Source organism: Callithrix jacchus, chromosome 2, assembly GCF_049354715.1.
Source record: "Callithrix jacchus isolate 240 chromosome 2, calJac240_pri, whole genome shotgun sequence".
NCBI classification, from domain to species: domain Eukaryota; kingdom Metazoa; phylum Chordata; class Mammalia; order Primates; family Cebidae; genus Callithrix; species Callithrix jacchus.
Genome location: NC_133503.1, coordinates 77,381,913 through 77,394,202, shown reverse-complemented (window position 1 = coordinate 77,394,202; position 12,290 = coordinate 77,381,913). Strand labels below are relative to the sequence as shown.

Below are 12,290 nucleotides of genomic sequence, written 5' to 3'. Positions count from 1 at the left end.
AGTTGTTAGCTCTACCCTTCTACCATGTGAGGATACAGTGAGAAGGTAACATCTAAGAGAAAGTGGGCCCTCAGCTGGACACAGTAGCTCACACCTGTAATCCCAGCACTTTGAGAGGCTGAGGTGGGCAGATCACTTGAGGTCAGGAGTTCAAGACCAGCCTGATCAACATGGCAGAACCCTGTGTCTACTAAAAGTTCAAAAATTAGCTGGACATGGTGGCAGGCACCTGTAATCCCAGCTACTCCTGAGGCTGAAGTATGAGAATCGCTTAAATCCAGGAGGTGGAGTTTGCAGTGAGCTGAGATCATGCCATTGCACTCCAACCTGGGGGAACAGCAAGACTGAAAAAAAAGAAAAGGTGGCATCATTGTGATAAAGATAAGCATTGATAGTGACTTGAATATCTATCTATAGAGAATTCGTTAAATATATATGGTGCATCCGCATAATGGAATATTGTACTGCAAATGAAAAATAAGTTCTACATATACAGAATGGTCTCCAAGACACATGTGAAGTGATTTAAAAAAGGTTCAGAATATGTAGAGTATGCTACCATTTATAGGAGTCACGTACATAATATTTATAGTATTTTTATAAATGCATGGAATCTTAGTGGAAAGACACAGAAGAAACTAGTAATAATGTTTGTCTCTGGGGTGGGGAACAGTGATTTGTGGACAGGAGAGTGAGAGTGAAACACATTTCTTTTTATCCAGTTTTACTATGGGTATGTCCTACCTGGTCAAAATACATAAAATATAAAGTATGAACATGACTCTTCTGTAACGTGTGGGAAAACAGACACACATTCTGAATAAATGGGATATCTAATAGAAACATGGATTCAGTTTTGATGAGCTGGAGACCATGTTGATAGTGACCATGCTGAAGCAAGGCCAAAATCCCGTTTTGATTGGGTTACCGATTATGTGAACACGATTATAACTCTTAGATTCATGTCACTTTTTTTTTTTACTCTTCTCATAAAAATGGAGGCTGTATTCATTTCCTGGATTTGCCACAAGGTACCACAAACTAGCTTAAAACAACAGAAGTGTGCTGTCTTACGGTTAGAGTTCTGAAGGTTAGAAGTCCGAAATTAGGGTATCAACACAGCTGTGTTCCCCATGAAATCTGGAGGGAAAACCTTTCTTGCCTCTACTTAGCTTCACATGGTTTGCTAGCAGTCTTTGGCTTACAGCTACTTAACTCCAATCTCTTGCCTTTGTCATCACATGGCCTTCTCCTTGTGTGTCTCTGTTTTCATACGGTTGACTTCTTAAAAGGACAGCAATCATACTGGATTATGAGCGCATCTTAACTAGTAACATCTGCAACATAAGGTCACATTCAGAAGTCCTGGGAGGTTAGGATTTCAACATCTTTTTGGAGAGGAGTGGGCAAATTCAACCCATAACAGAGGCTTTCCAGTTGAATTTTGTTGTTTCTCTATAGTAGTCTTCCATATGTGAAAATGTGTTTTGGAAAGTTGTATGGAAAGATAATGTTTTACAAGTTTTTAAAAAATATATTATTATAAGAGATTTTCTTTTTTTTTTGAGACGGGAGTTTCGCTCTTGTTACCCAGGCTGGAGTGCAATGGCGCAATCTCGGCTCACCGCAACCTCCGCCTCCTGGGCTCAGGCAATTCTCCTGCCTCAGCCTCCTGAGTAGCTGGGATTACAGGCACGCACCACCATGCCCAGCTAATTTTTTGTATTTTTAGTAAAGACGGGGTTTCACCATGTTGACCTGGATGGTCTCAATCTCTTGACCTTGTGATCTACCCGCCTTGGCCTCCCAAAGTGCTGGGATTACAGGCGTGAGCCACCGCGCCTGGCCCAAGAGATTTTCTTATGGGGAGAAAATACTACCCCACCTCTCTTAATAAATCCATCCTAAGATTGCAGCATATTTATTATAACATCACAGTGAAAGTATGTTTTCTCTAAGTGTGGTAACATAAAAGTATGTAGATTATATATAGTAGTGAGTTAAAGATGACAGTAACTAGACATTTTTTGTGCTTTTTATAAAAGTCATAGGAAAAGGATGACTTCAGATTAAATATCTTATATTCCATTTTTTTTGCATTTTTTTCTCTCTCATGCAAAAGTGGCTTCTTTCCAGATCACTTTGACCTCAAAATATAATAAGATTTGACAGCAGAGAGAATGAAGCCATTATTTAGTTCCATTCTTCTCCATGGTTTTTCTTCTACCCATACCCAATTATAGTTTATATAAAGCATTAAGAAACCTTTAACTCTTTCTCTTCTTTCCCTCTTTCTCATGTATACCATGAGAAGACAATTATTTGTTAGTCTACAAATCTTTTTAAAAGTTACTGCATCCTAAAAAAGCCTTTTTGATGTCATTTTACCCTTTGAGAAATAATAGGTTGACAAATTGGTTTCTTTTGTTTTTTTCACACTGGGTCAAATCAAAACTAGGGGATTCTCCCTATTTCCAGTCTTAATGACAGTTTTTAATTTTTTCATTAAAAAGTTCATTAATACAGGAAAACGTAATGTATTTAGCTATTTTTATGAGTAATTCCACTGAGTTTTATAAAACAGGCAGTTAAATCTCATTTCTTAGAAAGTTATGCTTCCTTTTGGGGTGGGTTAGAGTAATGTTCTTTAATTCAGCTTCTGTCTATTCATCTTTAAAATATTTTATGAATTTTGGACCAGGTGCAGTGGCTCACGTCTGTAATCCCAGCACTTTGGGAGGCCAAGGCGGGTGGATCATGAGGTCAGGAGATTGACACCATCCTGGCCAACATGGTGAAACCCTGTCTCTACTAAAAATACAAAAATTAGCTGGGCATGGTGGCACATGCCTGTAATACCAGCTACTCGGGAGGCTGAGGCAGGAGAATCCCTTTAACAAGGGAGTCGGAAGTTGCAGTGAGCCAGGATTGCGCCATTGCACTCCAGCCTGGTGACAGAGCGAGACTCCATCTCAAAAAAAAAAATTATGAATTTAGGTGTCATAGAATCTTAGAATTGATTTGAACTGTGGATATTATCTGGCATGACGTTTTCGCAAATATAGGAATTCTTTTAGTGTCCCTATACTGAAAAATCTCTAGTGACCGTGAATTCACCACTTTATAGGCATCCCAGTATCTTTTGGGGGCAGTTAGACTTGTAGATTGTTTTTTCTTTTTTTAAACCAAAAATTGCCTTCCTGAAGCTTCTGCATAGTGGCTTTAGTACCTCATAACAGGTTGTTTTCCTCTTTCACATGCTCTGCTAAGACCTACAAATCTTTGAAGGGTGTCATATTTCCCCTGTGTTTTTTGCTAAGCTAAATCTGACACCCAGAATTGAATGTCATTTCCCCAAATTTCTGAATCTAAAATTCTGGGACTAAGTTTCCCCCATTATTTGGAGGTGCAGCCAGAATTAGTAACTTGTGTAATATAAATGCCCTGAAAGGAAGGTAAAAGATACATTGGAAGAGTGCCTGAATAGACTTGGGGGATTTGGGGAATGATTCCTGAAGGAAGTGATAGCCATATCAAGTTCTAAAGAGTATGCCACGCAGAAAAGACAGAAAGAAGTGAACAGTAAGTGTGATGCCCTATAGGCAACAGAAAGAAATTGAGAATGGTTGGATGGCACAGTCATGGGGCATCAAGTAGAAGAGTAAATGAGGTTGAAGAGAAAAGTGGGTACCAAATTGTAAAGACCCTGAGAAGTCATAGGAGGAAACTTTCCTGAGGATAATAGTCATTAAAGGGTATTTTACGTCAGTAGTAACATGATCAGGCATTCATTTTAGAAGTATCATTCTAGCCAAAGTGGGAACAAATTGGAAGGGCCAAGAGTGGTTGCCAGGGGTCGATTAGTAGCTATTATGGTATTTGTTTAGAGATGATGGTGGTGCCTAGAACTTGACTGGTGACTTCTAGGGTTGGGGAAAAACCGATTGTAAAAATAGAACCTGGTCATTTGACTGTGAGGGATGAGATGGAAAGGCAAGAGTTAAGGATTACACTTGTTTCTGGCTTCAGAAACTGGTTAGATGAGAGGGAATTTAATGAAAATAAATTGAATAGGATTGGGGTGGGGTAAGGAAGAAGCAGAGTTCAGTTAAGAAGCAGGGTTCAGTAAAGTTTGAAGTAGAGGTAGCACATCGAGTGAAGCTGTACTAAATGCAGCTGGGTGTGAGGCTAAACTAAAAGACATGGAGTCTGGAGAGCTTTGGGTGGGTGACAGCTGTGGGCTGGAAATGTAGATTTGGCTATCGGCATTGATAGTAATTGAACTCAAGGGAGTGATTGAAATAACCTAGGGGAGCATTTATAGAGTGAAAGATGAGGGCATAGGACAAAACCCTTAAGAACTGTTAATGTAATGTTAGTATTTGAGCTAAGAGCTTTTGGTGTTTTGACTGGATTATCTGAGAACCACCAAAAAGGAGGAAATGAGGGTTGTTCTGATACAGGTATTTAGTAGAAACACACCTAAATTATTTGATTTGAAAAGTAAAGTTATTCTCAAATGGTCTATCCTATCCAGCCTGTCACAGTATCTGAAATTTATGTTGTCAGTTTCTATACTTTGGCTTAAGGTGTTGTCTCTCTAGAAATTGCCCGTTAAAATATTGTTATTCTTAGAAACCTCTAATATTAATCCCACTGTTGGTGATGGTGGTAGTGTTTTTAGGGTCACTAGCTTTTATTCTGGAATTCAGTGAAAGGATAGATGGGAATTTGAGAAAGATAAGATTTGAAAAACATGACGTTACTGAGGAGTTTAGGACCACAGAAGAACCTGGTCTTGCAGCATTGAGGTTGCCAAGCACCTGGATAAGGGGAATGAGAACAAGTGAGAGCAAGAGAGGTTGCAAAAGGGGGAATAGTGAGTTGGATAGCAAAGAAGAAATGTCACTAAAAAGGGAGTAAGAGAACAAAGAGTTAAATAAGGGAAAAAATCTTGACCATATTTTAGTTGTAAGTTAGAGTGACCATATAATTTATCATCTAAACTGGAACATATTGAGATAGAAAACGGCCATTAATAATTATGTTGTAAAAATTGGCATAATTGTGAGTATCACAAGGAAAGAAGGATGGTCACTCTAGTTATAATGTACTTACTAATTGCATAATAAAGTAGTTTCAGTTTTTAGCTACCATATGTCAAGCATTGTACTATGTAAGCACTTTATACATGTTATTTTACATTCTTACAATAATCCTCTGAGATGGCATTGTCTTCATTTTATAGTTAGTGAAACCAAATCTCAGGGAGGTAAGTAGCTTCCCAGCAATTCTCTATGGCAGTCAGAATTGGAAACCATATTTATTTGACCATACACAAAATTAACATAAACTGTTAAATACTGCATTGTACACTACAGTTGCTGTGGGTATGTGTATGTATTTTAAAATGTCTTCTGAGGCTGGAACGGGTAGGGGGAAGAGGGAGAGAGAAGGAGAGGTGGGGTTAAAGGATACAAAATTACAAATAGATAGGAGTATGTTCGAGTGTTCTGTGGCACTGGAGGATGACTATAGTTAATAACATATAGCTTCAAATAGCTAGAAGGGAAGACTGAATGTAGGCCAACACAAATTATAAATGTTTGAAATAGTGGATATGCTAATTACCCAGACCACTGTACATTTTATGTATTGGAACATCACTATGTACCTCGTAAATATGTACAATTATATGTCAATTAAAAAATTTAAAAAGTTAAGTCCTTTAAAAAAAAATCCCGACTTGTTAATTACTAGCATAATATATCATCATAATATTAAACCCCTTCTGATAGCCCTATTTTTGAGTCGTGGAAGTGGGGAATTACTTATGTGAATCAGTACATTTAGTAAGTAGCAGAGCCAGATTTCAAACCCTGAAGACAGTTTGACAGCAGCACCTTTTTTCTTTTCTTTTTTTTTTTTTTTTTGAGATGGAGTTTTGCTTTTATTGGCCAGGCTGAGTACAGTGGTGCAATTTCGGCTCACCACAACCTCTGCCTTCCAGGTTCAAGTGATTCTCCTGCCTCAGCCTTCTGAGTAGCTGGGATTACAGGCATGTGCTACGATGCCTGGCTAATTCTGTATTTTTAGTAGAGACGGAGCTTCTCCATGTTGGTCAGGCTGGTGTCAAATTTCCGACCTCAGGTAATTCGCCCACCTTGGCCTCCCAAAGTGCTGGAATTACAGGTCTGAGCCACCACGTTCAGACTTTTTTTTGAGACAGGGTCTTACTATCTTGCCCAGACTAGAGTGCAGTGGCAAGATCTTGGCTTACCACAACCTCTGCCTCCTGGGCTCAAGCAATTCTCCTGCCTCGGCCTCCAGAGTAGCTGGGATTACAGGTGCGGCACCACTACTGCCTGGCTAATTTTTGTATTTTTAGTAGAGACGGGATTACGCTATGTTGGCCAGGCTGGTCTTGGAACTCCTGACTTCAAGTGATCCACCTGCCTCGGCCTCCCAAATTGCTGGAATTATGGACCTGAGCCACCATGCCCACCCAGCACCTCTTTTCTTAACTGCTATCCTGTACCACCTCCTTTAGCTATATTCTTTGTCTGGACGTGTTTTCATTTCTCTTAGGAGTGGGTTTGTTAGGGAGCATGGTAAATGTATATATACCTTTATAAGAAGGTTGACAAATTGTTTAAAAAGAGGTTGTATCATTTTGAATTACTGTGAGTAGTCCATTTTTATTGCCTCATGACTCTTTTTGTTAAAAATTTTTGTTTTTATTAAGGCAAGCAGATACTGCAACTCCAGCAGTTAAAACAGCTTTTTCCCCTTTAAAATTTTTGCCTCATTCACAGCTACCCTCACCTTTACCCACTTCTATAGCCCAACTACATCTTACACGTTTAGGGGCTTAGAATGTTAAGAGCACCAGCAAATAATAGCAAGAATAAAACTAAAATGTCTTGAGTCTTAGTGTCACCACTGGCTACATTTTTGCTCAGATGTCTTTTTACTTAAACTATTTAAGTGAATGACTATCTGCATTTCTTTGCAGTATTTACAGAGGAAATAAATGACAGTGGTTTATTACAGTGCTAATAGATACCGTACTAATTAGTTATGTGATTTTAAGTCAAGTTTCTTTACCTTTCTGAGCCTATAAAATGAGGAAATTGAACTGGATTTCTTACAGGTCTATATTTGTCCCTGACAGATCTATATTTCTTTGAGAAGAAAAAAGGAATTGGTATTTGACATTAAATGATCATGCATAGAAATGGAACATGTATTTAAGTACTTATTTTTCATTCAACATCAGAGTGACTTAATAGGGTCAAGGCCTGAAAAATTAAGCCACTGTCTCTTGAGAAAAGTGTGAAGTACACAAAATGTTACTGGAAGACTTAGGACTTTAGCGTCTTGTAGTTTATCAGCTGAAAATTAAGACTTGAATTGTGGATTGGCACTTAAAAATCAATTTTATTTTTAATTTATAAGAAGATCTGAGGATTGGAAGGAATCTTAAAGTTGGTCTAAATCATCTATCAGCAGGACTTTTGAATCATCATCCTAACATCCTGACCTCTAATAAAAGATACCCTAAGGCAGGACATTCCACTATAGGCAGCAGTAACATAGAAAGATGTACTGATAGAGCATATAGCCTGTACTCATTCATTGGAGTTGTGCCATTTGGGATGATGCAGAACTAGCATAATTTTTCTTTGTGACTTGCCTAAAAGTATTTGGATGTAGCACGGATAACTTATTTCTTTAAAGATGCAGTCTTGGCTGGGTGCAGTGGCTCATGCTTGTAATCCCAACACTTTGGAAGGCCGAGGCAGGTGGATCACTTGAGATCGGGAGTTTGAGAACAGACTGACCAACATGGAGGAACCCTGTCTCTACTAAAAATACAAAATTAGCTGGGCATGGTGGTGCATGCCTGTAATCCCAGCTTCTTGGGAAGCTGAGGCGGGAGAATCGCTTAAACCCAGGAGGTGGAGGTTGTGGTGAGCCAAGATCGCGCCATTGCACTCTAGCCTGGGCAACGAGAGCAAAACTCCATCTCAAAAAAAAAAAAAAAAAAAATGGTGCAGTCTTTTCTCCATAGCAATATGATGGAACTGAGACTGATTAACTTCGAGACTAGAAATCTCTGAATAGGGATGGAGTGTACATCTTTCTTCTTGTCTAAAAAAAAAATTTTTTTTGAGACAGTCTTGCTCTGTTGCCCTGGCTAGAGTGCAGTGGCATGATTACGGCTCACGGCAACCTTGACCTTCTCAGCCCAATCAATCCTTGCACCTCAGCCTCCCAAGTAGCTGGGACCACGGGCATGCACCACCATGCCTGGCTAATTTATTATTATTTTTAATTTTTAATTTTTTGTAGAGATGGGGTCTCTCTACATTGCCCAGGCTGGTCTTGAACGTCTGTGCCCAAACAGTCCTCCTGCTTTGGCCTCCCAAAGTGCTGGGATTACAGGTATGAGCCAATGCACTCCACCTAAAATAAAATTTAATGGTTAAATTCAGCTAAGGAAATAATTCATCTTTCTCTGTCTCTTCAGTATAAATGACAAGCAGCTGGGGATAGAGGTGGCATTTAATATGATACAGAAAGCACCAAGGCATACCGGCACTTAGCAGTTAGATTGGATCTGTTTTCATGAATTCTAAGCAGAATATGAAGTTCATTTTATAATGGTATCCAGATGACAATTATTGAATAATTACATTAAAATGTCTTTTTGGTCAACAATGAAATGACAGTATTTTAAATCTAATTTCTACCAAATGTAATGGAGGACTGAGGTACTCTGCACTGTAATTGAATTAACAGTGTGGAAATTCACCAAATTTCCTTTTTCCATGCCAAATTATATTATGCTAGGTTAGAGTACTGTTTTTGGCATATGCTTTCTTTGTAGTTAGTGTTTCTGATCGTTAGCATTGAGATATTATAGTTTTGGAATAGTTACTTTCTGAAGAGAAAGATTTTGGCCATAATTTTCAAATTTAATGTAGTAAAAGGATCTTGCTTTTCATTTTAAGCAGTGTTGCTACCAGTAATTAATATGTAATCAATTACATTGTTTTAAAGATAGAATTACATGCATATATTTAAAGTGTTCAGCTTGATAAATTTTGGCATACATATATTCCTGTGAAATCATAACCACACTGAAGATATTGGAAATATCTGATACCCTAAAAGTTTCTTCTCAGCCCTTTGTAGGCCCTTCTTTTGTCAACCCACCTACATTCCTAGGCAATTAGCTGATCTGCTTTTCTATCACTAGAGATTAGTTTCTCTTTTCTAGAATTTTGTATAAATGTATTCGACAGTACATACTCTTTGTGTGGCTTCTTTGACTCAGCATAATTATTTTGAGATTCGTCCATGTTGATGGGTATGTATAATCATTCTTTTTTATTGAGAGTAGTGTATACCACGGGTTTATCCATTCTCCAGTTGATGAATTGTTTCCAGTTCTTGTCTCTCTGTTAAAAGAAAAACTTTAGACAATGTAAATGTAGCAGAATTTATTTGAGCAAAGAATGGTACATGAATTGGGCAGCACTTAGAACCAGAAAAGGTTCCGAGAGCTCTGCTGTGCAACCTGGGCGGTAAGAATGGACAGAAACGAGAAGCAAAGTACATACATACATTGATTAGTTGCATCTCCTCCTTTGCCTTATTTGAACATGGTCTGATCAGTTGGTAGCTTGTGATTAGCTGAAGCTTGGCTGCTTGTGATTTACTGAGATTCATATGTTTGTTGTCTTCTTTTGAGAAGTGTCTGTTTGGGTCCTTTGCCTGTTTTTTGATTAGGTGGTTTTCTTGCTATTGAGTTTGAGTTCCTTATATATTTTGGTTATTAGCCCTTTATCAGATATGTTTTTAAAATATTTTCTCCCAATATGTGGGTTGTCTCTTCCATCTATTAATTGTTTCCTTTGCTGTGCAGAAGTTTTTTAGTTTGATGCAATCCTGTTTATTTTTGCTTTTGTTGCCTGTATATTTGGGGTTATATGTTTAAAAAATCTAAAAATTGTTCAGACCAATGTCTTGTAACTGTTCCCCTGTTTTCTTCTGGTAGTTTGACAGTTTCAGGTCTTACGTTTAAGTCTTTAATCCATTTTGAGTTATTTTTGTATATGGTGTGAGATAATGGTCCAATTTTATTCTTTTTTTTTTTTTTTTTGTGACAGAGTCTTGCTCTGTCATCAGGCTGGAGTGCAGTGGTGTGATCTTGGCTCACTGCAACGTCTGCCTCCTGGGCTCAAGCAGTTCTGCTACCTAAGCCTCCCAAGCAGCTAGGACCACAGGGGTGTGCCACCAAGACCAGCTTATTTTTGTATTTTAGTAGAGATGGGGTTTCACCATGTTGTCCAGGATAGTCTCGATCTCCTGACCTTGGCCTCTAAAATTGCTGGGATTACAGGCGTGAGCCACCTTCCCTGGCCCACTGGTCCAATTTTATTCTTTTGCTTGTGGATATCCAGTTTTCCTAGCGCCATTTACAGTAATTTCACCTTATCTGTGGTTTTGCATTCTGCACTTTGAGTTAACCTTGGTAAACCATGATCTGAAAATAATGTATGAAAAATTCCAGAACATAATTCTTAAGTTTTAAATTATGTGCCATTTTGAGTAGTGTGATGAAATCTTATGCTGTCCTGCCTTGTCCTGCCTCGGAAATGAATCCTCCCTTGTCCAGCATATCCATACTGTGTATGCTAGCTGCTCATTAGTCACTTAGTAGCTTTCTAGTTTATCAGATTGAATAAGCATAGTATATCTAGGGTTCAGTAATATCCTCAGGAGGTCTTGGAACATATCTCCCATAGATATGGGGAGATTACTGTATTGAAGAGACTGTCTTTTCTCTGTTGTGTATTCTTGGCAACTTTGTTGAAAGTCAGTTAACCATAAATTTGTAGATTTGTTTCTGGGCTGTGTGTCTGTTTTTATGCCAGTACATTCTATATTGATTACTGTAGCTTTGTAGTAGATTTTGAAGCTAGGTAGTATGATGCCTCCAGCTTTGTTTTACTCAAGATTGCTTTGGCTGTTTGAGGTCTTCTGTGGTTTTCTATGAATTTTAGTGTTCTTTTAAAAACAACATTGGAATTTTGATAGAAATTGCATTGAATCTGTAGATTGCTTTGGGTACTGTGGACTTTTTAAGAATATTGATGATTCCAATCCCTGAACATGGGATACCATCACATTTATTTGTATTATCTGTAGTTTCTTTTCTCAGTGTTTTATAGTTTTCAGTATACAGATATTTCACCTCCTTGGTTAAATTTACTCCTAAATATATATACTTTATGGAGGCTACTATGAATAGATTTCTTAATTTTTTTTTCAGATTGTTTTAGTGTAAAGAAACGCTGATTCTTTGTCTGTTGATTTTGTATTCTTTGTCTGCTCATTTTTGTCTGTTGATTTTGTACCCTGCAACTTTACTTGATTTATCAGTTCTAATAGTTTTTGGTGGAAACTTTATGGTTTTCTTTTCTTTTCTTTTCTTTTTCTGAGATAGAGTCTTGGTCTGTTGCCCAGGCTTGAGTGCAGTGGCAGTCTCGGCTCACTGCAACCTCTGCCTCCTGGATTCAAGCAATTCTTCCAGGTTCAAGCAATTCTCCTTCCTCAGCCTCCCGAGTAGCTGGGATTACAGGCATGCTCCACCATGCTCGGTTAACTTAATCATTTTGTTGTACTTGAGACAGGGTTCTCACTATGTTTTCCCAGGCTGGTGGTCTTCAAATCCTGGCCTCAAGCAATCCTCCCATCCTGGCCCCCCAAAGTGTTGGGACTACAGATACGAGCCACTGTGCCCAGCTTCTGATTATTCTTTGTACAGTTGTTCTACAGAAATATAATTGATTTTTGAGTATTAATCTTGACTTTTGAGTATTGATCTTGCAACCTTCCTAAACTTATTCAGTTAATAGTAGTCTTGGTTTTCCTAATTTCATTTTCAGAGTTGGCGTAGCTCTTAGTTCACTGTCAGTTTAGAGTTGAAGAAATGTGTAAGTATATAAAATGTAACATCAATATCTTGCAAGGAGTGAGATGCAAATACCCCAGTGGTTTTCATTTTTTCTTTAATGAAGTACTAGTATTCCTCATAATATAGAACCTTGACATTTCAAGCTACCATTATTTAAGGTGTTAAATTTATAGGCAATTTCAGCAAAGTAATTGATTCTGAAGGATGAATTGCTGTTTGTTTTTATGGCTGGAATTCTAAGAGTCAGTTCAAATTATATATTTTGGAGGGAGAATCAATTGCCTTGGTGATGACTTTGAGA

At 38.1% G+C, this 12,290-nt stretch overlaps 1 protein-coding gene across 18 annotated transcripts in view; it reads left to right on the top strand.

Annotated features, from left to right (window-relative positions):
• Nucleotides 1–12,290, top strand: part of CDC42SE2 (CDC42 small effector 2) — a 106,166-nt gene that overhangs the window by 25,018 nt on the left and 68,858 nt on the right. The window lies entirely within an intron of this gene.